The sequence below is a fragment of the Cheilinus undulatus genome, linkage group 1 (genome assembly GCF_018320785.1).
Source record: "Cheilinus undulatus linkage group 1, ASM1832078v1, whole genome shotgun sequence".
NCBI lineage: Eukaryota > Metazoa > Chordata > Actinopteri > Labriformes > Labridae > Cheilinus > Cheilinus undulatus.
The window spans coordinates 35,218,875-35,243,856 of NC_054865.1; the positions used below are offsets into that span (position 1 = coordinate 35,218,875).

General features: G+C 39.1%; 1 protein-coding gene across 2 annotated transcripts in view; it reads right to left on the reverse strand.

Moving 5' to 3' along the window:
• The window catches only part of tcf12 (transcription factor 12), a 100,769-nt gene that overhangs the window by 48,005 nt on the left and 27,782 nt on the right, over positions 1-24,982 (reverse strand). The window lies entirely within an intron of this gene.

Here is a 24,982-nt window from a genome sequence, read left to right on the forward strand (position 1 = left end):
CAAAGCATAATTAACTTTCAGTGTCATTTAAAGGCATAGGGTTAGAAGTAATGGAGCCAATTCTACGATAAAAAAAACGTTTTTTATCAATCTGAGATCATATTATCGTGCACCGCGACTTTTATCCATCCTCCTATTTGCTCACTACTTGACAATTAATAAACACAGGTTTGTACTTTGTGTTTCAAATAACACACTATTGTGGGATTAGGCCTTAATTTATAAAGAGGGCAGTGCTTCCATAGAGCTCTGTCGTTGAAATGCACTGGGAAAAACACCTATTAAAGGTTTTGCTACAAAGTACTAAATGTACAATTTTACAGACACACAGTAGAAACCTCAGAATCTGCACCATGTAAAAAACATAGGTGCTGCAAAGTTTTCAGTATGCACAAAAGAGAAAAATATGTATGTTGGTTTTATTAATGATACAGTTTTAACTCAAAGGGCTTTCTTCTATCAGTGTCTGCTCTGGTTTGCAGACCTCAAAGGAATATGCTTCCAGGCAGCCAAAAGGAGCAGTATAAAACATACAGTGCAACACACATGAATCATACACATCACAACATCCACACTCAGCAGTTTCACTCCTCTGGAAAAACAAACAAACAAACAAGAGCTCCTCAGGGAGGATGATGAATAACTTGAACAGGATCGTACATTATTTTTGTCAGATATCCAAATATTACAAACACAGACACAAGCATAGGAACTAAATTCTGTTTCCTCTGGGGTAGAGGTAAATATCTTTTTGTGAGGTAAAAACTTGCACAGCCAGGATCTTTTGTTGCACAATGACTGATCTGAAGGATGCTTCCACTGGCACAGGTGAACAGAGACACATGTGAGAGAATTCACTTGTGCTTATCTGAGCAGTCCTGCAGAAGACGGTTGTTCTGTGCAGCAGACTGTCTCTGGAGACTAAAGGAAGCCGAGGGACTCAGATGAGATGCTTTAACAGGCAAAGCTGCCTCTCCTGTAACAATGATGTGATACAGCTCTGAGACATTGCTCTCGCGAAAGCAAATCGGATTAAGTTGTCGGTTACCACCAACGTTCGTGATCATAAGAGTGATGAAACACCTCCTATGACTAAAACTTTAATTTCTTTATTTCCTGTCTAATATCTAGAGGCGGTTCAGTGGAAATCTTTTTGTTCCTTAAATGTCTCCTGAGGAAAAAGGTCTGTGCAAGTGCAAGAGTTAAATATTCATTTAGAGCATGTGTCTAGTCACATGTGTCTAGTCCTATGTGAATAATTGATGATCGCTGTTGTAGTTTTAGGGCCCACCTGAGCAGACAGACGCATGTTTGTGAAAATAGTGTCTAAGTCCAAGAAACCATGCGTAGAAGCAGTTTACAGCTCCAGAACACAGTGGAGACTTAAGAGATTAATCAATAATGTAACACTTAGCTAGCTTTCAATATGCAGAAATACTCAAAAATTAAGACATCACTGACAAACACCATGCAATACCAAGCATAATCTTTAACTACAGTTACAAAGAGGTATGTTTTTTGCCGAGGCTCTGCTGCAGCCATTATATCTGCTTCTTTTACCCTCATATAAAAAACAAGTATGAATTTGGCCTTCTACTTCTGTAAAAAACTAAACCATGAATGTCCAAGCTTTGATTCTAGCTACTAACTCTGTTACATAACATTTCTTTCTGTTTCCTACTCTTTATAAATCTCTGCATGAACACATGAAATGTAATAATTTATTTTTTGAAGTACAGTCTGAATCATGCTCTTCTAAAGGGAGTTGGTCTGGATTTGCTAAATCCGAGGAAGATCAAAGCACTGTCTGTCCTTTCAAATTTGACAGACAGAATTGGTTCAGAAGGCAGAAACACTTTCATTAATAACATTTTCATATTATCATTTTACAAGCAGTACTGAAGTCACTGTGGTCCATTCAGCTGAGAGAGCAGATGTCCTGTTCTGTTTTAATATAATTTAAAAGAAAGGCTCCCAAAGTCAACAAAAGATTACATTTTGGTGATGCATACGTTATGAACTGTTCAGTGAGCAGACCAGTTGCTGTAGTTTTGCGAGAGGTATGTTGTCCCATTCTTGTCTGGATTCTAGCTGCTCAACAGCCCTGGGTATTATTTGCCAGATTTTTCATTTTATAATGCACCAAATGTTTTTTTATTGGTGAAAGGTCTGGACTGCAGGCAGGCTAGTTCAGCACATAGCAGCACTGTAGTTTAGCATTTTCTTGCTAAAATATGCAAGGCCTTCTATGAAAGCAACATTGTATGGATGGGAACATAAATTGCTCTAAAACCTGTATATTCTTTTCAGCATCGATAGTGCCTTTCCAGATGTGTAAGCTGCCCATAGGCAATAATGCAACCCCATACTGTCAGAGATTAGGCTTTTAAACTGTGTGCTGATAACAAGCTGGATGACCTCTCATCTCTTTAGCCTGCAGGACACAGCGTCCATGGTTTCCAAAAAGAGTTTCAAATTTAGATTCATCTGACTACAGAACAGTTTTCCTATTTGCCTCAGTCTGTTTAAATGAGATTTGGCCTAAAGAAGACAGCGGCATATCTGGATCATGTTCATATATGGTTTCTTCTTTGCATCATACAGCTTTAACTTACTTTTATGGATGGCACGGTGGACTGTGTTAACAGACAGCGATTTATTGAAGTGTTCCTGAGCCCATGCAGTGATTTCCAGTACAGAATAATGCCCATTTTTAAAGGGGACATATTTTACCCTGTAAGACAAGTTTATTTTGGTCTCAGAGGCCCCCAAAACATGACTGTGAAGTCTGTTGCTGAAAAAACGCTCCAGTATAAGATTTTTGCATGTCTTTAAAACCCCCTGTTTCAGCCCTGCTCAGAACAAGCTGTATCTGTGTCTGTGGCTTCAAATGTTAATGAGCTGTCTGACTCCGCCCCTGGCCACGCCCCTCTCAGGAAATGGCTGGGGCTCTCCTGATTCTCCTCAGCTGGCAACTGAGAGGAGGATCAGGAGAGGAGAGCGGAACTTTCTTCCAAGCGGGGAGGGCCAAGCAAACCTGGGGGTGGGTGCTTACTCCCTACATGACATCATGAGGAGAAAATCTGAGAACGGCTTGTTTCAGCACACATTTTCTGAAAGGTGGAGAGAGAGAGAGGGGTAGGGAATGGATTTTTCTGGTACTTCAGGGGATTGTGGACAGGCCAGGGTCACATATTTTTGTTATAAAAGCCTAAAAAAGTGATTTTTGCATAATATGTCCAATGTAATGCAGAGCTGCCTGAAGGCCTGAAGGTCACAAGCATCCAGTACTGTCCTTTGTCCTTGTTCCCTTGTTGTTTTTCATTGGTACCACTAGCCTTTTGTTGTCCCTTCCTAGTTTATTTTAGATGTGTTTCTGCCATGAATTCAAAATGAGCTAACATTTTTTTATGAAATAGCAAAAAGTATCAGTTTCAATATTTAATTTTTTGTTTATGTTGTACTGTGAATAAAACATGAAATTATGAGATTTGCAATTCATGGCATTCTGTATTTATGTACATTTAACACAGTGAGACAACTTTTTTGGAATTGGGACTATAGTTTATTTAAACATTATGCAGGCTAAAACACATATAAATATTGATCAGCCTGTTCAAAAACTCATGCAAAAATCAATGGGAGTTTTTGTTCTTTATCAGATTTATCAGACATTAAAGAAATGATCTGATAGAAATCAACTGTCATTATTTAAGTGAAACTCTAATGTCTTGTCTGTCTAATGACAAAAATTGAATTTCTGTGTGGTAGAATTAAAAGAAACATGTTAAAAAGCTGAATCTTTACACATTTTCAGGAGAATGTCTTTTTATGATGATGAGGTAAAGTACAACAAAGTTATATATCAGAGGAACAACCCGTTTGGATGCTCAGTTTGAGCTAGCAGTTTTATAAAAATATATCACCACTTGGCAGCATAAAAAATACAGTGAGACAATGTAACTCACTGTGAGAAAAAAGTCACTGTCTGTACTGCCAAATAAAGAAGATTAAAGAAAGGAATTGAATAAAAGCAAAATAATCATTTCATGAGATACTGTCCTTGTGTATCCTCTTCTCAGCAGACCAAAGAGATTACAGACCAACAGAAGCAACTTGATTTTATCATTATTATATCCGGAGTAGGCAAATTTGTTCTGAGCACAGCTACACAGGACTGGATGCCTTTCTCTTTTTTGCGTCAGAAGCCTACTAATGAGCCTAAAGTGCTGTGATTGATGGGAAATCAGAGTCATTATCTGCCTAAAACAGCAAAGATGTAAAATACCAAATGCCAAAAGCAACATGAGTAAAGTGGCCTAATTACTGCAATCACCATCAATAATATAAATGTTAGTATGCAGCCTGCCATAACACATCACATATCCCCTATGCAACAAAAATCAATCTCACAAGGAAAAAATCCATCAGTTCTGATTAAAATATTCTGTGAAGTTGCTGATTAGCATGTTACTCAGTTGAGCGAAGGTGTAGCTATGATTGTAAAACATCTTACTGCAGAAGAATCTGTATTCAAAATAATATACTGCCAGATCCATTATCAACGACAGAAAAGATTAACCTGAGATGCCAGGCTGTTTTTTGTACTATTGCATAGGAGATATTTCACATTCATCATACTTTTACATTTACTTAAGTAACAGTACCACAGTGAAAAAAAAAAATTTATACAAGTGTAAGACTTGCATTTAAAATCTTACATTCAATAATTTTCACAAACAAAATACAGTCAACGATGCAAAGTAAAACTGTGTTTAAAACTGCACTTAAGAATAGCATACTGTGCTACTGGATTATAACTGCTGATACAAAGATGTGTTCTTCACTTAAATGTAGTGAAGTTAGACTCAGTCTTTTAGACTGATATAAATTTAGACTGTGGAAAACTGAGCCAGAGGAGTAGACACACCTAGCAGCAGGGCATAAATAGTACACTTATAAATAACCAAATATTGCCAAATATTGCTCCTGATAATCAGCCAGGCTGATAATCAGTAGACATCTGATACTAAACAATGACCTACAATTCAGCAGAGAATAGAGTACACTGCTTCTAATTCCTTAGCTAACAGACCTACCACTGCCTTAGAAATGGACAAAGGTCAGGATTTTTCTCATGAACATACAGCTGGCCCCTTTAGCTCTAAGCAGAAAAGAAAACTGAAACTAGACAGCAATTCATCAATGGCTGATTAGCCTAATCCCTATTACACTCCCCTCCAAAAGTATTAGAACGGTGAGGCCAATTCCTTTATTTTTGATGTAGACTAAAAACATTTAGGTTTGACACCAAAAGATGAATATGAGACAAGAGATCAACATTTCAGCTTTTATTTCCAGGTATTTACATCTGGATTTGATACACAACTTAGAAGATAGCACCTTTGTTTGAACCCACCCATTTTTCAGGTGAGCAAAAGTATTGGAACATGTGGCTGACAGGTGTGTTTTGTTGCCCTGGTGTGTTCAGTGACATTGGTTATTCACACATAAATAGTGCTGAATATCTACTCTCAGTTTCAGATTTGGGTTTTGCCTGTGCAGACTGCATTTTGTAGTTAGAGGTGTAACCAACATGAAACCAGAGAGCTGTCTATGGGTGAAAAACAAGCGACTAAGAAGCTGAGACAGGATAGAAAATCAATCAGATGCATTGCACAAACATTGGCCATAGCCAGTACAACCATTAGGAATGTCCTAGAGAAGAAAGAAACCACTGGTGTACTCAGTAACAGACGTTGAATGTGTAGACTAGGGAAAACAGCAGCAGTTGATGACAGAAACATTGTGAGAACTGTAAAGAAGGACCCTAAAACAACTGTTAGTGACATCAGCAACAACCTCCAGAGTGCAGGAGTGAAGCTATCACCATCTACTGTTCACAGAAGACTTCATGAACAAAAGTACAGAGGCTACACAGAAGATGTGAACCACTCATTAGCAAGAAGAACAGGAAGGACAGGCTGGAATTTGCCAGAAAGTACAGAGAGCACTCAAACATTCTAGGACAAAGTTTTCTGGACTGACGAGACAAAGATGAACCTTTACCAAAGTGAACCTTTACCGAGCTCATCTGTGAAACACAGTGGAGGTAATGTCATGGCTTGGTCTTGCATGGCGTCTTCTGGGACGGGCTCGTTCATCTACATTGATGATGTAACACATGATGGCAGCAGAAATGAACTCACAAGTCTACAGAAACCTTTTGTCTGCCAGTTTTAAAAAAGACACAACCAAACTGATTGGGAGATCCTCCGTCATGTAGCAAGATAATGACTCAAAACGCACTGCCAAAACAACAAAGAAGTTCATCAGGAGCAAGAAGTGGAAGGTTTTAGACCGGCCAAGTCAATCTCCTGACTTACACCATATATAGCATCTTACCTGCTAAAGAGGAGACTGATAGGAGTAGCCCCCCCCCCAAACAAACAACAACTGAAAGATGCTGCGGTGAAAGCCTGGAAAAGCATCACAAAGGAAGAACACAAAAGTTTGGAGATGTCAGTGGGTCACAGATTTGATGAAGTCATTGCAAGCTCAGGATTTACAACTAAATATTAAGTCTCATTCACTTTAATCTAGTTTAAGTCTATCTGGTCCAATACTTCTGCTCGTCAGTCAGTCGGTCAGTACACGGACAGGGCCATATGTAGGGCTGACCTCAGTGGTCAGCCAAGAATTTGGTGCTCCATTATAAACAATGCTATCTTCTAAGTTGTGTACCAGATCCAGATGTAAACACCTGGAAATAAAAGCTGAAATGCTGAGCCCTTGTCTCATATCCATATTTTGATGTCAAACCCAAATGTTTTCAGTCTACAGCAGAAATAAAGAAATGGCCTCACTGTTCCAACACTTTTGGAGGGGAATGTATATATTCCCATACAGCAATGTACAGTATATTGATTTTGTAGAAAATACATAGAAAACCTTTGTGAAGTTTTGAACAGTCTAAATTATGATGCATGATGCAAATCAAACTTTTCTGTAAGTGTTAATCCTTTTATGAAGTTCTTTTTGTCTTTTATTCAGATAGGCTTGCACCCAATAATCTATGGACAGCAATTTTGAGGTCGATATAAAGACTTTAAGTGTAACCAAGTAGATGTATTCACACCTCTAATGGATTGTCTCATACAAATAGTAAAACCACCCCAGTATTTATTCAACTGTTCACTCAAAATGTCTCAAGTCCTATTTTATCAGGACAAAAATCATCCTCCCAGTGTGAGCCTGTCTAAGCAGGACATCCTTCATAATTTGCCTGAATCTGGCAAATCACAACACAGTCTGATTCTATTACAGTCCCATCATGTGCTTTATGCTTTGTGCCCAGTTTCTGCTAAATATAGCACTTTGTATTTGAGTTCAGCTATTGTTTAGCCAGACCCAAGTATCTCATACTCTTCCTCTGTTTTCATAGTCCAGGCTACTGTCCTTTGTCTTTAATCAGCAGGGCAGAGGTTCTACCACTCCTGCTATCATTTATACTGATGTCTCACTCTTGCATCGAGCTCTTTCAGCAACATTCACATTTCCATCTGTTTCCTTTCAGCTTTTTGGTCTCCCTCTTTGGTTAGAAGCAGATCCAAGTCTCTAGTTTCACTTTTTATTTAGTAAGAATGAAACCTGCTGTGCTGTTGAAGCACCTTGCATAAAACTGACACATACTGGCATTCATCTCTGTATCAAACACTTGTTTCTAGCTTTGGCTGTTTTACAGCTGCATTTCACAGCACTATGATTTGATGCTTTGCAAAAGCAGACACATAGAGGAAGGACTGTTTTGCATTCACTTTCTACTGCACTTATTTTAAATGAGAAGTTACTAGCTTTTTACACCTCCAAATGCACAACATTTCAAATAAACATTGTTTATCCCGATACTAATTTACAACAGACATAGTTTGACTGTTGTTGAATCATTTTTAGCAATAGACAAGAAGAAACAGAGGGGAAAAAGGGTACATTCACACAGCAGCTACTTCACTATCACAATATGATGCATTAAACAGTTATACAACAATCTTAATAAATATTTCCAGTCCAGTTTACCCTCTGCTAGCTGCATGCTGAGCTAATGAAGTGACTAAACAACATCAGAAACCCCAGTGCAGAAAAGACTAAAGTGCCTCCTTATTGATCACAGGTCTGCAGCACAGCACAGCGTGTCGCTGTGTCGAGGCCCTTACTTTGAGACTGTGAGAGGTAGTGACCTCAGCGTCTCAAGGGATCAATTCAAAACCCTTGCCACCACAAAAACAGCCAATTAGTGAGTGTGCTTCACCGCCTTCACATGCATTCCAAGGGCTGCTTTTTTCTATCCACAAAACAAGTCCATTTTCCTCACTCCAAGGAAAAACCAAGAGCATGAAAACAAACACATTACACAGGAAGAGGAAACGTTGTTAATGTAGAAACCAAATGAACTTGTAATGTACCAGGTCATTCTTTTTCTAAAAGGGTTTACTCGTATTGATGTGTCTATGCTCAAGCTTCCATGTTTTGACCTGCACAGCACTGCAACATTAACATTGATCTCTTTATATCAATAGACTATTTCCTTATAATGGACCTTTTGGTGGGATTTGCAAGATAAGTCATTCTATACAATCTGATACAATTGGATATGATAGGATCCTATACCTTTAGATATACTGCATTACACCATGAAACATCACAATTTGCACAACTGCATTACAGTACTATACAATATTACAATACATGATACAGTACTTTCAGATTAATGTATTTATTCAATGCAGGCTGGAGTCAGTTTCACTTCTTATATTGCATCCTTTTACTTCTTTTCATCAGTGTCCAACAGTCACCTGCTGTCAGTGGCATCATAAGCACCTCTGTGTAGTAGTGTCATGGTGAGTCAAACTGACAGGGAATTCGTTTTCTTTTAAACTAAAATATCAAAATTTAGCACCTATAAGTCAATAAGTATATCACATAAGTCAGTTTATTTCCATATTTATAATAAATGCACCATTATCAAGACTAAAACATAAATTACATTTCTGTAGTTCCAGATTTAAACACCTGTTTGTGATTTTCAAAGGATTCATGCCATCATGTGTACATATACATTTTTTGATGAAATCCAATATGCTGATGTTTCCAAACTCATTTTAGCCAACACCAGTAGGAATGTATGCTTGCTAGGGGTGGGCAATGTGGAACAAAATCATCACAATTTTTTATGGACAGATCCTGATCTCGATTTTATCACCAATTTTCAAATTCAATTTCTATGACAACTTTGTGAACTAATGACCAGAAAAACCTAAATTATTCCCAATATATATTTATCACGCACAAATACTATTTAAAGTCAAGTATTTTAAGTTTTATTCTTTTTCTTCTGCAAAAACCTGCAGGTCAATGCATGCCGATTTCTAGAATGTGCCATTTTAGAGTTGGCATTAGGTAAGGGGGGTTTGAAGTATATCTAAGCACTGAACATTTATCTTCCTGCACTCTGATCTATTTTATGGAAACAATTGCTTCATCTTCTGAACCACTTTACAATTATGGTTTATGTGTCCTCTTTTGTGTTTTTAAATCTATCAAAGTATTCAGGCACATTAACACATCGATTTTCATTTGAAAGCATGAGGACAGAAACCCTAGAGCTGTAGCTTTGCACAAGTTGGCTGTTCATATGCACTTTTATGTCACAGAGTTACTTCAGCCTTTATATAGACTGCCAAAATAATCAAATATAAACATAACCTAGAATATAATTGATATATGATACACATGGCTATTGCAGATTGTGCAAATACAATTTTTTGCATATTGATGGTTCCGAAAACCACGACACCACTCCGTAGGTGTGAGTTAGAAATCCTGTTAAGGACCAACTATTTAGTTTCACTTTAATATCCAGCCATGAATCACCGAGGGAAAAAAGAACTAGAAGAACTAGAATAGGTCCGATTCTACGATAAAACAGATTTAGTAGATCGCTGATACATTCTATTTCTGAGACAATCTGAGACTCTCTTATCTCACACCCCTAATGCTCACCTTTATCACTGTTAAAGAACACTAAGTGTCTCCTGTGCACAGAGAGGCTACAGTCAAGGGGAGCTGAGAGAGAAGCAGGTAGACAGTCTGGTGGTTGATTTATACTTAGGGCTTCATTTAAAATGATCAGGGCTTACAACAGGCCTCCTAGAAGCCTAAGCAACCACCTATACCTGATGGTGCAATTGAACATTTTACCAATATTTAGCTGAATATATGATGTATACTGCCAATATGTACAGCCAATATATAAACTGTAAATATGAGCAGAAATTTTCATATTTGCTGATTGATGTTTAATTTAATTATCTTATATCTGCTGATACCTACTGTAGTACTCACTACTGTACTCACACCAATAATATTGTGCATCCCTATTGCTTTCAGTTAATTATAATTAACAAGTGAAGGACATTATCCTCAAGTATTAAATCAGACTCCAAAAAACAAGAAACTCTACCATTTATGAAGTTACAACACATCCTCTCTAGTAGCCCTGAAAGTGAATGTACACAGGCTCTGTTGTTATTCATACCCATCTGCAGTAAGAGGTTACACTAAGACAAATAAAGCATGCACTCTTTTTCTAGTATCTTTTAAGAAGCTCCTTTTGTTTGGAGTTTGAGTACATCCACCCAGTCCCAGCTGTTTGATGTTTCCACCAGCTTCTGTCTGACAGTAAATGAAAGCTTGTGGGGTTAGAGGTTATGTCAGTGTTGGTGTGGAAACAAATAGGAGAGGTATTGTACCAAAGCAGCCCGGCATCAGTAACAACAGTTGGACAGAGAAACATGAAGGAGCCACAAAACAGTGAGAAAACACATTTCCCTTGCCCTGAGCTCAACATCCATTTCGGCATGTGAGCCTTGTCAGCGCTGACATTATTCAAAACAGCGAGAGCAAATGTTAATGAGCCCTTATTTGCATATTTATTTTTTCTTTGTTGAAATGTCACTGATTATTACGTACTATGATGATTTATGCATCGGTTCATGCAGCCTGATGTGTAATTAGCCATTAGGTGGAATGAATAGATCAATTAAAGGAGAGGGATCGGGATTAAGAGAAATCAAACTAGGAGGAATGAGGGAAGACAAACAGGATAACACATTAGAGGCTTCAGGGAAGAAAAGATTAACTGCATTGCTTTTAGATTAAGCTAGCATCAAATATCAATAAAAAAGCGTCTAAATTCTCAGCTAGATCAAAGATGTCCCTCGTTTTTACAGCACGTTACTCAGCCCTGAAGTATGACTTTGAAAATCAGGAGCTTCTGCCCCTCCCACTCGCTAAACTGTTTATTTTTTCTGGAAATTCATCTCTCTGCGAGGAGATGTGGATTTCCTGATTGTATTTATCCCCTCCCGGGATAATCAGGTGCCATGGCTCGGTCTATTTGGATTTTTTCTAACTCGGTAAAAAGGAAAAAAGGGGAGGGGGGGTGTAAAGGGGAAAATGTTTTCGCTTGGCCTTTGCCTTTTTTCCGAGCCCAACTATTCTCCTGCCAGCGCTTGTTATTCACGAAGGAGGAAAAAAAATGCATTACTGTGGACCAGATGGGAACATTCCACATGACCAAACCAATCAATCACCTTGGTGGGACGCAGGTGTGACACAGCCGTGCAGCAACACACCATTTCACAGTCTATCAGGCACAAACACATGGTCACCAATCAATGGCACCCCGAGGACCCGTGAGGAGGGGTGCTTCTCCGCAGCCTCACTGGTTCATGGCTGATGACTTCATAATCACACATCCATTCTCTCGGAGGAGGAAGGCGATGAGCTCCCTAATAACATCTCCCACCATGTGAACACCAACACTGTAATAGATGCTGCTTGGGTGGGGATGCTAACCTGCTCTTCCTGCATCACGGTGAAATCACCAGCATCGTCTCCGTCGGGTTGAAAGAGGGCTGTCATCACGGAAACAAGGGCAGGGTTAACAAGCTGAAGAAATGTCTCACTGTTGGATATTAGAATCAAGGCAGTGTGTGACTTCAAAGTATGTTAATGTTTGCTATAAGATGCCAAACAACTGCTGAACAGCAAAACAACAAAGAGCCGAGGTGAAGGACAAGGACAGATACACACATGGGTTAGGAATGCTGGTCCACCTCCAACAACTGCAGGCATATTTCCTTACACAGACAACCCCTACGAATGGTTGAGAGCTCAACCGTTTAAGAACAAAAGCCTGAACTAAATAAAACACCAAAACAGCCTGGAGGGGAATAAATCTTTTGATGGGGGCGCTCTCCCCCGCATTGTTTGTGGGCAAAAACTTTAGGGGCCATTTAAAAGAGTTGTGTTGATTTTTAAGTTGACAAAAAAGTACCTTCCCACCCCCATATTCCTGGCAGAGGAGAAAAAAAGTCTCACAGCGCCATGTTTCTCTCTACACTTCCCACAGCTCACACTCTCAGGACTGTGCCAGCGCAGGAGAAAATGTCAGGTTTCGTCACGTGGGAGTAAAGGATAAACAAATGTTTACATTTTATTAACCAATCACAATCCACTACAGTCCAACAAGATGGGAGTGTAACATAATCCAGTGATTTGTTGGCATGGGCACCCGAGAGAAGTTGTGAGTATGGAAAAAGTGGAGGGGTAGGCATGAGAATTAACCAGCAATTACTTCTCATAAGCTAGTCAACTTTTGATGCCTCCTTCAATAAATAGCTTTTACCCTTTCAAGCCTAGTCTCATATTTGATACACAATTTTGTGAGACCTCTAAGTAACGTGATCAATTATTTCCTAAAAAACATTTTGTATACAATTTGACAAATGATAAAAATGCCCTCCAGTGGATTATCAGTTGCCAAAAATAACTAAAGTACCAAATCTGATATAAAAAATATTTGAAATGTAATGGCTTTTTTTATTTTGTTACAAGGTTAATAAAAAATCTCAGTTACAAAAAAATGAGAATTTTCTGGCTTTTATTTGAAGTAACAGGCTTTACAGGGTTAAGAAGAAAAACTAGAAATGCATGTTTGACTTCATTTTCAAGTGACTTTATTTATACCTGTAGGTAGATTTGTTCGGCAGCTAGCGAGATTACATCCTCCATTATTATACACACATAAATAAAAATAATAATTTGTAAATATGTAAAAATCTCAGAGAAAAACTATGAAAAGATCACATAAAGTCTGAATCACCTTTGTTTTTTAGGTTTATATCCAAAAATCAGGGATCAATTTCATGCATTTTCCTCATTTGTGAGGTGAATTGACTCCATATCTAGAAAAAGGAAGGAAAGATTTGGAACAAATTGGTCAACCATCTGCATCCAGCATGGGTTCATACTGGGATTCCCTGTTTTGGCTTGACTAAAATTAGTTCTGAAGTTGATTTCCTTTGAAGAACATCCAAAAAAGACCACAAGTTCATGCTTACTTTGTTTAGATTTGACAGTGCCAACTTTGCATGCTTGTATGCAAAGTTCTGTTCTTTCACTATACATTTTGGAGAACAAACGTGTTGTCTTCTTCTCCTTCATGAAAAAAAATGCAAGTCCATCTTTAGCCCCTGCTCCAGCTATGGATGTGTAGAGAACTGTCAGGTTAGATTATGGAAACAGAGCTATTTATTCTTTACTGAAAACAGCTGGAGATTTAACACTCTCAAGACAACATCTGTGGATTCCAGCATACTCAAAACTACTTCAAAGCCAAACAACAACCTTCCAACACATAGAGCTGCATGTTAGTGCAGTAATCCAATTCTACACTAAATTCAACACTCCTGAGTTATAACAGACAGTATATTCAAGACTAGAAATATTAAGTACAGATATTTTGTTGTCTTGGGTGTATTTTGAAGCTTCATAGTAAGAGGATATTCATGCTGTCAGCGGTGGCAGCTGAAGTAAGCTGACTTTAATTGTTCCAAAAACAGTTATTCTTCTGAATGAATTGTTTCCGTTTCAGCTCGCATTATATAATCTCCCAAGATTCTTCCTGGCATCAACTACAGGAAGCATAAGGTAAGAAAATGAGAGAAAGGGGAGGAGGGGTGAAAGAAAAGAAGAGGGTGGAAAAGAAAGAGAAGGATGTAGGATATGTAAGAATGCAAGCATGCAAATTATATACACTATATTGCCAAAAGTATTTGCTCACCTGCCTTGACCTGCATATGAACTTAAGTGACATCCCATTCTTAATTCATAGGGTTTGATATGACGTCGGTCCACCCTCTGCAGCTATAACAGCTTCAACTCTTCTGGGAAGGCTTTCCGCAAGGTTTAGGGGTGTATTTACTGGAATTTTTGACCATTCTTTCAGAAGCGCATTTGTGAGGTCACACACTGATGTTTGACGAGAAGGCCTGGCTCTGATTCTCCGCTCTAATTCATCCCAAAGGTGTTCTATCAGGTTGAGAATCAGGACTCTGTGCAGGCCAGTCAAGTTCATCCACGGCAAACTCTCTCATCCATGTCTTTGGACCTTGCTTTGTGCACTGGTGCACAGTCATGTTGGAACAGGAAGGGGCCATCCCCAAACTGTTCCCACAAAGTTGGGAGCATGGAATTGTCCAAAATCTCTCGGTATGCTGAGGCATTCAGAGTTCCTTTCACTGGAACTAAGGGGCCAAGCCCAGCTCCTGAAAAACAATCCCACACCATAATCCCCCCTCCACCAAACTTTACACTTGGAACAACGCAGTCAGACAAGTACTGTTCTCCTGGCAACCGCCAAACTCAGACTCGTCCATCAGACTGCCAGATGGAGAAGCGCGATTTGTCACTCCAGAGAACGCGTCTCGACTGCTCTAGAGTCCGGTGGAGGCGTGCTTTACACCACTGCATCCGACGCTTTGCATTGCACTTGATGATGTATCGCTTGGATGCAGCTGCTCGGCCATGGAAACCCATCCCATGAAGGTCTCTACGCACTGTTTTTGAGCTAATCTGAAGGCCACATGAAGTTTGGAGGTCTGCAGTGATTGACTGCTGAAAGTTGGCGACCTCTGCGCACTATGCGCCTCAGCATCCGCTGACCCTGTCCTTTTACATGGCCTACCACTTCGTGGTTGAGTTGCTGTCATTCCCAATCGCTCCCACTTTGTGATAATACCACTGACAGTTGACTGTGGAATATTTAGGAGCGAAGAAATTTCACAACTGGACTTGTTGCACAGGTGACATCCTATCACAGTACCACGCTGGAATTCACTGAGCTCCTGAGAGCGACCCATTCTTTCACAAATGTTTGTAGAAACAGTCTGCATGCCTAAGTGCTTGATTTTATACACCTATGGCCATGGAAGTGATTGGAACACCTGACTTCAATTGTTTGGATGGGTGAGTGAATACTTCTGGCAATATGGTGTATCTTGGTGGCAAAGTAGGGTTATTCTAAGTTTTTTTTGTCCTCTTCTTATTAGTATTTTAAGCTGAAAGTAAAGCTTTTATCTGCAGACACACATGTTGATGATAATGCTCATGTATTAAAGGCTGCAAAACAAAGCTGCATGCTCTTGACCTTGCCAATCACAAAAATAACAAACCTTCTCTCATATAAAATGTGTGAATCAAGCTACATGTTGACAACACTTCCTGGGTGATTGTAAACACCATCGCAGCACTCCGACCCCTGCAGCTGCTTTCCTACAGACTTGTTATGTCATCACACCTTAGCCATGCCCCGGCTCTTCCCTTCTCTTTAGAGAGACAGCCCTCCAGGCCTACTGAGACTACAGCTGATCCTCTGCAGCTGGCTGGCCTCTCCAGTCACATGCTGGGGGCTGGGGCCAAAGGAGGGCACAGCCAGGGCCAAGATGGGCTGAGAGGGGGACGAGAGGGTGCGGAGGGGGGCTGGGGTTTGCGGGGAGATGTGGATGGCTTTGGGATGAAGAAAAGGGATTTGTGCCCTTTCAGCTCGTCTTCAGCTCTTCATGCTCCACTGACCGCAGTAATAGATAAGCACACCCTGCAGCTCTGCATAATGACCGGCTACATCCACTAAACTGTACTGCAGCACCTCTCCTCTTCTCCCCTCTCTTCTCCATGCTCTTGTCTAACATACAGGAGATCTGTCCATTTGAAGGAGCCATGAGAAAATACTGTACTCAGCTCATACAGTTAAAGCCCACTGTACAATATAAGTGCATGCATGTGTTTGTGTATGACAGATGAGGAGCAGCACTGGCAGCACCTGTGACCCATGCTGCTGAGGAGACTGGGAGCACACCTGAGCAACACCTGGACACAATCACAGCAGGGGTCTGAGGAGGGTCTCTCATGGGACCAAGCATTAGCACATGACACCTGCCCTAGTAAAAACACTCAAGGGATGTCAGTGTGATGTGGGATTTGGCACTTTGAAAGAGATTTATTCTGCTGCAGTACAAGGGTCTCCCTGAAGCAGCATGAAAGTACAGTACTTAAAGAATGCAATAACACAAAAAAACATGAAAAAACAACATAAATAACTTTTTCACATGCCTTGAGACTAGGAGTGCTAGCAAGAACAACTGCTTACCGAATGTTAGGATTCTGGACATTATGTTATTAGTGTGCCCTTGCTAGCATGGGACAAAGCTTTATATTAGATCATAAACATCAAGTTTGATTGTAAAATCTATAATACAACTTCAGACTAACAATATTGATCTGAGGCAGACCCACAACAATCTGAATATTTACAAAATAAACTAAATTTAGCAGATAAGAGAGGATACCGATATAAATTTTCATCTCTGTCCATACCGATATCATGGCAGTAATACTGAGCATCATTGCAGTTATCAAAGGTTAACTGGTTGAAAAATAACATGTAGAAGCAGCACAGACTCCTAAATAAACTCAATGTGATATCAAACAATGTCATCATTACAGGCTGCCACTTACAGATGTCACATGTGTGACCGATTGATAATGATGATGGTAAGAAAAATAAATTTTTAGACAAAGTTCAAGATTAGCATGGTCAATTAAGACTTTTTCAGCCTTGCTGTGGCTGAGGGGCTGTCCACAGGGAGACAAATTTAGAGGTAGGGCTGGGTGACTGATTATAGCAATCATAATCACGATTAATTGAACTTTTTATTTCAATTATGATTAATGAATGATTATTCCACTTCCAATCTCCGACTCGGTTTCTTTGTAAATATTTGTATAATTTTTAAACAAACAACTGAAAGGAACATGGACAGTTTAACAATTTCTGTGGTTAGAGACTCTAAATGTCAGTTTTGATTATTTTTTTATTAACTGCCCAGCTCTATTAAGAGGTTTCTGCAAGAGTTTTAATCGTATTGGTGTTTCATCCATACGGGACCGGGGTAAGGATAAACAGCCTTTGCTATGGCACTCAAAATTGAGCTCAGATACATCCTTCTTCCACTGATCATCCTTCAGATGTTTCTTCAACTTGACCGGAGTCCATCTTTGGTAAATTCAGTTGATTGGACATGATAATAAAAGGCACATGCTTGATGTCCCATATTTGACAGTGCATGTCAGAGCACAAACCAAGCCATGAAGTCAAAGGAATTGTCTGTAGACCTCTGAGACAGTATTGAATCGAGGTACAGATCTGGGGAAGGGTACAGAAACATTTCTGCAGCATTGAAAACCCTAATGAGCACAGTAGCCTCCATGATCCGTAAATGGAGGAAGTTTGGAACCACCAGGACTCTTCCTAGAGCGGGCTGCCCGGGCAATCTCAGCGATCAGGGTAGAAGGGCCTTAGTCAGGGAGGTGACCAAGAACTCGATGGTCACTCCAGAGCTCCAGTGATGCTCTGTGGGGAGAGGAGAACCTTTCAGAAGCACATCAATTTCTGCAGCACTTAATCAATCAGGCCAGACAGAAGCCACTCCTCAGTAAAAGGCACATGAAAGCCTCAGACCATGAGGAACAAAATTCTCTGATCTGATAAAACAAAGATTGAACTCTTTGGCCTGAATGCCAAGCATCATGTCAGAAGGCAACCAGGCACCACTCATCACCTGGCCAATACCATCCCCACAGGGAGTCAAAGTGGTGGCAGCATCATGCTATGGGGGTGTTTTTTCACAGCAGAAACGGGGAGACATTTCCCACTGGTTTGTCAGTTTGCAGCGTGATATACAGGGGATTGCTGGCTTTACAAGTGTCAGACTTTTTTGCTAAAATTTAATCAATTTGCGCAATTGCTGCAATCTCATGCCGAAATTCAGCACTTGTTTAACTATTTTGGGCGCCCCCCTAATATAATGGTAGGAGAAACACTGCTACAGCATTGTCGGTTGTTTTGAATGGTTTCCTGCTTACACAGACATTTCTTGAAACAATGCTTGAAATGCTTGAAACAAAACAGTAATAAATTTTTTTTGTCTCCGTGTGGACAAGGCCTAAGCTTAGAGTAACAAAGAAACTGATGACAAGTCATCAGTGCACCACAATACATGGAAATATTGTAGCTCTGCTGTGAACTCATTTACTTAAGTCTGGCTCAGACTATACAATTATTTGTTGGTTCACAACAGCACCATTTCAGACTAAGCAACTAAAATCTTGTCCCATCATGGCTGACAGCCTGGCCACAGTACAAGTGAGAACCTCATCGTTTGCATTCGTTCCCATCAATTTAAGGGTGGCATTTTGCACCCCTAACTGATGATTTAGAGGACAGATTTATCATTAGGGATGCAAGATACTATCATCATGATATCAATATTGGCAGATACTAGTTTAAAAAGTTCATTATTAGTATTGGCAGATATTAAAATTTCTGCCAATATTAACAACCCATATACTGATCTGTATCAGCTGTGTTTTTTAAAATGAAGACTCTAAATGAAAACAAATGATCACAAAATAATAATAATAATACATTTTACTTATAAAGCTCTTTTCAAAATAAACCATGTTGATTATAACATAAAAACACAGCTCTGGTCAAAGACTGTTTCATGCTAAATAATTGGTGGCAGTGACCATGGGTTACTCCCTTGAGTTAAAATTTTTTTACAAAAACTCAAGAGAGTAACCCATGGTCACTGCCAACATAAAGAAATGTTTTCAAATGTTCTGATTAACAAAAAGGTAGTAAGGGCTCCCTGCCACAGTCAATCAAACTCAGCTACTATAGGTAATGTACAGAGCAGGGTGAGACATATGATGTAACACGCATGCAGGGGCTCATCACGCTCAGGTAGTCACATTAAGGTCTTATTAGAATGTGGACAGACTACAGCAGGATAAATGTGACTGTATGCGTGCATTGATGACAGCTTTAAGCTGCTTAGTTTTTATGCAAGACTAAAGCTGTATGAGTAATATGTGCAGGGCACACCAGAGAAATGTGAGCATGAAGCAACAACTCAGCAGATGATCATGACGTCAGATGCTCACGGCTGGAAAAAACTGATTCATAGGTAGTTAACACAACAATTATGAAATGGGAGCCAATTAATAACTACATGGGGGGAAACTTAAGCTGTATGTATTTAATAGGGATGGGAATTGATAACCGGTTCCAGTTGAGAACTGGCTCCAAATGCTCCAATCCATCGACATCTTTATATTTAATCTTAATGAGTTTATTATCAATACCTTACTTCCATGTGCCTTAAAAAATATGCTCTTGCAAAAGGCAGTAAGCAAAGCATGCAAGAACAGAGAGGTTGAGAAAGTAAACATGGCATGCAGTCACAAAAACAGGCTAAAGCAAACAAAAGTGTTCACAAAACAGTGTGGTGTGTAACACCTGTAGAGCAGTGATTTCATGCAAGGCATTAGGGCTAAAAATTCTGGGAAAATACTCTTATATCTAATATGTCATTATTTATTAAGTTTCTCATATTGTGTATTTGTCAACAAACAAGCACCAAATCATTCTTTGTTGTAAAGAACACGATATTTGGTATATTAAATTGAGGCTGAACAACTTTGAAAATAAAAAAATCCATTGGCAATTAATTTGACTCATTGTAAATGTGATATGAATTATTTTGAAGGGAATGATGATTTGATGTCTCCCAATGTTTATAAAACAAACATGCAAAACAAGAAAAGTCCATTTTTTTGCAAAATAATCTTTACATGATGTGAAGAGCATAACATCTAGCTGCAAATAAAAGGTATTAAACTGGCTGTTTTAAACACATTTCAGGTGATCTTGTCATAGACTCACTGAAGGTGGCATACATCTTATTCAGTGTTATGAGAGACAGACATTCAACAAAACTGGAGTTTTTAACAGTAAAAACCTATACGGTCTACTTTTTCCAAAAAGAAAATTCACAGGAAGGAATATAAGGGAATTGGTATTGGAATTGGAATTGATAAGGGAATTGATAAAGAACTGAATCAAGAAGCAGAATCGATAATGGCATTGAGAACAATAATCTTGTCAATTCCCATCCCTAGTACTTATTAATCAATATCATGAAAAATCATTTAGTATGTTATTGATGAAGTAATTTATCAGTTCTTTTTAAATAAAAAATGACATACATGCTTCAATTAGTCTGTGTTTGAGTCTTCTTTAAAGTCTAGTCTATGTCTGTAATAGTGTGACCATGTTTGAGTGAAAAATTCACATAAAAACACACAGAAATCCAGACAACAGCTTCTCTGCTTTTGTGCAGCTTGAAAGTTGTGTAGCTAAAACTACAGTGTTTTAACATAAGCCATCATGAGCCATGCCAAAAAAACTGACTTAAGTTCGAAGTTGATAAAAAAGTTTCAGATTTATTTTAGGCTGAAATTTTACAAAAAGAAAAAAAGATAAAAATAAGGAGAGGTAGATGCCCCTTTAATACTTTTCCCTCTTCCCTTTTCTAATCCCAATAAAAGGAGCACAAGCTGTGACTAATGACAGCTGTGAATAGCTTTATCCACCCTCTCAGGGTAATTAGCAACTTTAAAGCTTCATCTGAGGTTCAGCCTGAGATTCAAAATGCCTTCAACACTTAGTGGAAAACAACGTCAGTCCATTAAGTAAATAATGACGAAAAGGCAAACATTAAGCAGTGTACACACACAAACACACACAGCATTCACGGTACAGCGTGAAATGAAGGAGCAGAGTGCAGCTCTTTCAGTTGTAGCTCATCGCCTGTGGTAATTGCCCAGATTGCTTGAAATCAACGTCCCCCACAGGCTTCCCTTCATAGAGCTGACACCACCAGGAAATATCTAAGCAGGTAATTAGATCTAACTATTTCTTGTCAGGGTTGTGAACTGTCAGCTATCCCTGTGGCTAAACAATTACAACAACTTGGTGAGAAACAAGCCCCCACTATAAGATTTTCAGTCAGGCTTTATAATAAAAGTGGAGCGAAGTGAGATATGGTAAACTATATCTGTCATCAGAAAAATTCAGGAATAAAAACTATGCATATAAAAAATAAATGTAGTATTCACCAGCACTCTGAGAATAAGGCATCAATCTTTAGGTTTGGAGGTTCATTCAATCACAGCTTCAAGGCTTGAGTTAATACCACATCATTAAGAACAATACAATGAGAATTTAAACTGCCAGTTAATCAGTATTATGTAAAAATTATACGGATGCGTAAGAGAAATGAAGCTCTGTCATCATGATAGTCAATGATGGAATTTATTTCTTTAAAAGGGAAGTTTTTTAAAAATAAAATATAACTGTTGATATTATTTCAGCTGATTTTATTACATGTATTTAGTCTGGATTACTTTGAGGAGCATAAAGAGCAAAAGCTGCAGATCAAAATAGAGACTGTTATTTTTCTAACAAATGTGAAGCAGATTTGCTGTACATGAGTGTGACAATCTCAACCATGGCCGGTAGCAGTTTTTGGCTTATTCACACTGTGCCAGTTTGAGGGGATATTCATAAATTTATCTTTAAATATGAATGTCAGAGAGGCATAAAGGGGAGATGAAGTGATCCCCACTCTGTGACATCTCAGAGGTGATAATAGAGGGTGGTACGGGATCTGCGGAGCCAGCAAGGAAGAGTAGTACTTTGTGTGTATCTGAATGTGTGTATTTGAAGCTCTGGCTTTGCTGTGCTCTCAACACTTCCACAACACTGCAATGTCGCATTGATCAATAGATTGGGACAGCAATATCATGCCATCATGGAATCAATATGAATGGCTTAGGGTGTAAAGATGGCAGAGCCTAGTTATGGCACAGTTGTGAGAAGGCCCTTGTGTGAGTAAACTGTCAAAATGTTAACCTTGCCAAGCAGATGGATACGCCGTTTCCTTGTTTCTCTGGTGAATCCATCTTGCAAAGCTCCCATCGGAACCGTTTGAGCCCGGTTAGAAAGTGACATGAACAATCAGCAACGAGGGGCAGTAATTTCAGGCATGGCGGAGTCGTGACATAAGCAAGCAGTGACAAGAGGCCGGTGCCGTTATGGCGGAAGACATTAGCGTGGATGCTGCTAAGAGCCAGTTTCATCAGAACTTGATGACATTTCTTCGTTGAAAGAAGAACAAAGAACAGCACTGAGTTGTTTTCTTTTCAAAAACGACAAAAGTCGTGTACTGACATGTCTATAATCGCCATGGTTTGCATGGTTCATATGCAGTTCTATCTGGAGGTTTTTCCTCGGTAGCTGTGTGCGCCACTTGGTCGCGGCGACGACGTCACATGTATTGTTACTCTGACTAGCCTGTAAAGATGTGACAGACAGAACTTTCATCTAATCACCTGCCGAATTTTTTTCAAAGGCTCTGCCCTTTCCCAAACGCTGATTATCAAGGGTTTTGTGAAACACATCCACCTGGTGTGTCAGGTTATCAAAATGTAGCACCTTTACATATACACTCCCCGGTCACTTAATTAGGTACACCTGTTAAATTACGTGTTAAAAGGAACCCTACATGATCAGACAAGTTCATCTGGTTGGATGGATATTTGTATCTCTAATATGTATATTGAACTAAAAAACTCAGTAGATATCTGCATTTTGAGTAATATGAGTTTACAAACTCACCAGGAGGCCTCCATGTTTTGGTCGCGTTGGTGCTGTGATGTCACAGTCACATGAACTTGTCTGATCATGCAGGGTTCCCTTTAACACAAATAGCTAATCAGCCAATCAAATGGCAGCAACTCAGTGTATTTGGGCATATAGACTTGGTCAAGATGACTTGCTGAAGTCCAAACCAAGCGCCAGAATGGAGAAGAAAAGGTACTTAAGTGCATTTGAACATGGCATGGTTGTTGGTGCCAGAGACTGATCTGAGTATTTCAGAAACTGCTGATCTACTGAGATTTTCACTCGCAAGTATCTCTAGGGTTGACAGAGAATGGTCCAAAAAAGGGAGAATATCCGATGAACTGCAGCTGTGTGGACGACAATAACCATCCCTTTGTGACCACAGAGCACCCATCTCCTAATGGCTACTTCCAGTAGGATAATGCATCATGTTGCAAAGTTAAAATCATCTCAAACTGGCTTCTTGAACATAACAGTGAGTTCACTGTACTCCAATGACCTCCACAAGTCACCAGATCTTAATCCAATGGATCACCATCATGGATGTGCAGCTGACAAATCTGTAGCAACTGCATGATGCTATCATGTCATTATGGACCAAAATCTCTGAGGACTGTTTCCAACACCTTTTTGAAACTATGCCACCAAGAATTAAGGCGGTTCTGAAGGCAAAAGGGGGTCCAACCCAGTACTAGCAAGGTGTACCAAATAAAGTTGTCAGTGAGTGTATGTGGCTGGTGTAACAGATGCCCTGATTGAACAGAAAAGGACAATTTTGACCGATTTCAAAGTTAACATCTGAAACATTCACATTTTGAAAAGATTTAAACTTCCATTAATAACACTCTATAATCACTGGTTTAAATGAGATAAACAGAGAAGTTTACTCCTTCACCGGCTTCAGCTTTATTCTAACTGACTCCTGAAGGAATAATAAATTACACAACAAATATCTACTTACAGCAACTGTTTCAGACAGAGGGAGAGAGCTGGCACATGTAAACATGCAGAGCAGACATACACATCAGAGAAGTACAGTATAGCAAGAGGAGCTTGTGTGTGTTTATCCTACGGTGTGTCAGAGCTTTTCCTTCTCTGCTGATTATCACCTCACGTTTATAATTCCAGCATGTTATGTTTCATGTATGTATCTATGTTGTTATTATTATCATTCATTATTTATATTTATCTAACCAGGAGAACCTCTTTGAGATCAAGAATCTCATTAACAAGTGTCCTGGCTAAGACAGGCAACAGTGTGTTGTGCGTTTGTGTTTGTGCTGCTGTGTGCACGGCGTAAAATAGTTTGTTTGTGTTAATCTGCGATCAGTAAAAATGGTTGTGAGTACCAGGTCACTGGTCAGGCTCACGCAGGCTGAAAATTGTACATCAGTTATCAATTGATCTACTGGTGATATCAGGTTCTGAAATGTGTTGTCTTTTGTTAATTTGACTGTTTATTCTATTGAATAAACTTAATGTTTTTGTTTTTGGTCTATTAATAACTGTAGAAATTATTTCACAAAAGTTAACAAGTGGTTAAGAAATCATCACAGTGTGTAATTCAAATGTCTTTATGATACTTGTATTGCTCCTCAGTAGGTTGCTGTTATGGGCAATAATTTCAAAACAATATCAGTCATTAATTTACAAAAAAAGAAGATTTATTGTGACCACTATCTCAAATTATAATTGCAGTTTAGACCTAATTTTTACAGATTCTGGGGTGTGATGTGGCCAGATGGTGACAGTAGTTTGTCTGAAAGCTGTCTGCAATTAAATAACCAACAAAGATGAAAGCAGTAATGTCAAGCGGCACAACTGAACTGCTAAGAAACTTGTTTTTCTTCTCTAAACTACAGAAATTATTCTACAGAAAATTTTATGGAAGGATAAGTTAAATGATCTATTCAACTTAGTACTGTCAGTGGAGATAGTAGTTTACCGAGTTAAACTTATCATGAAGTAATGCTAAATTTGCAATTTCCAATA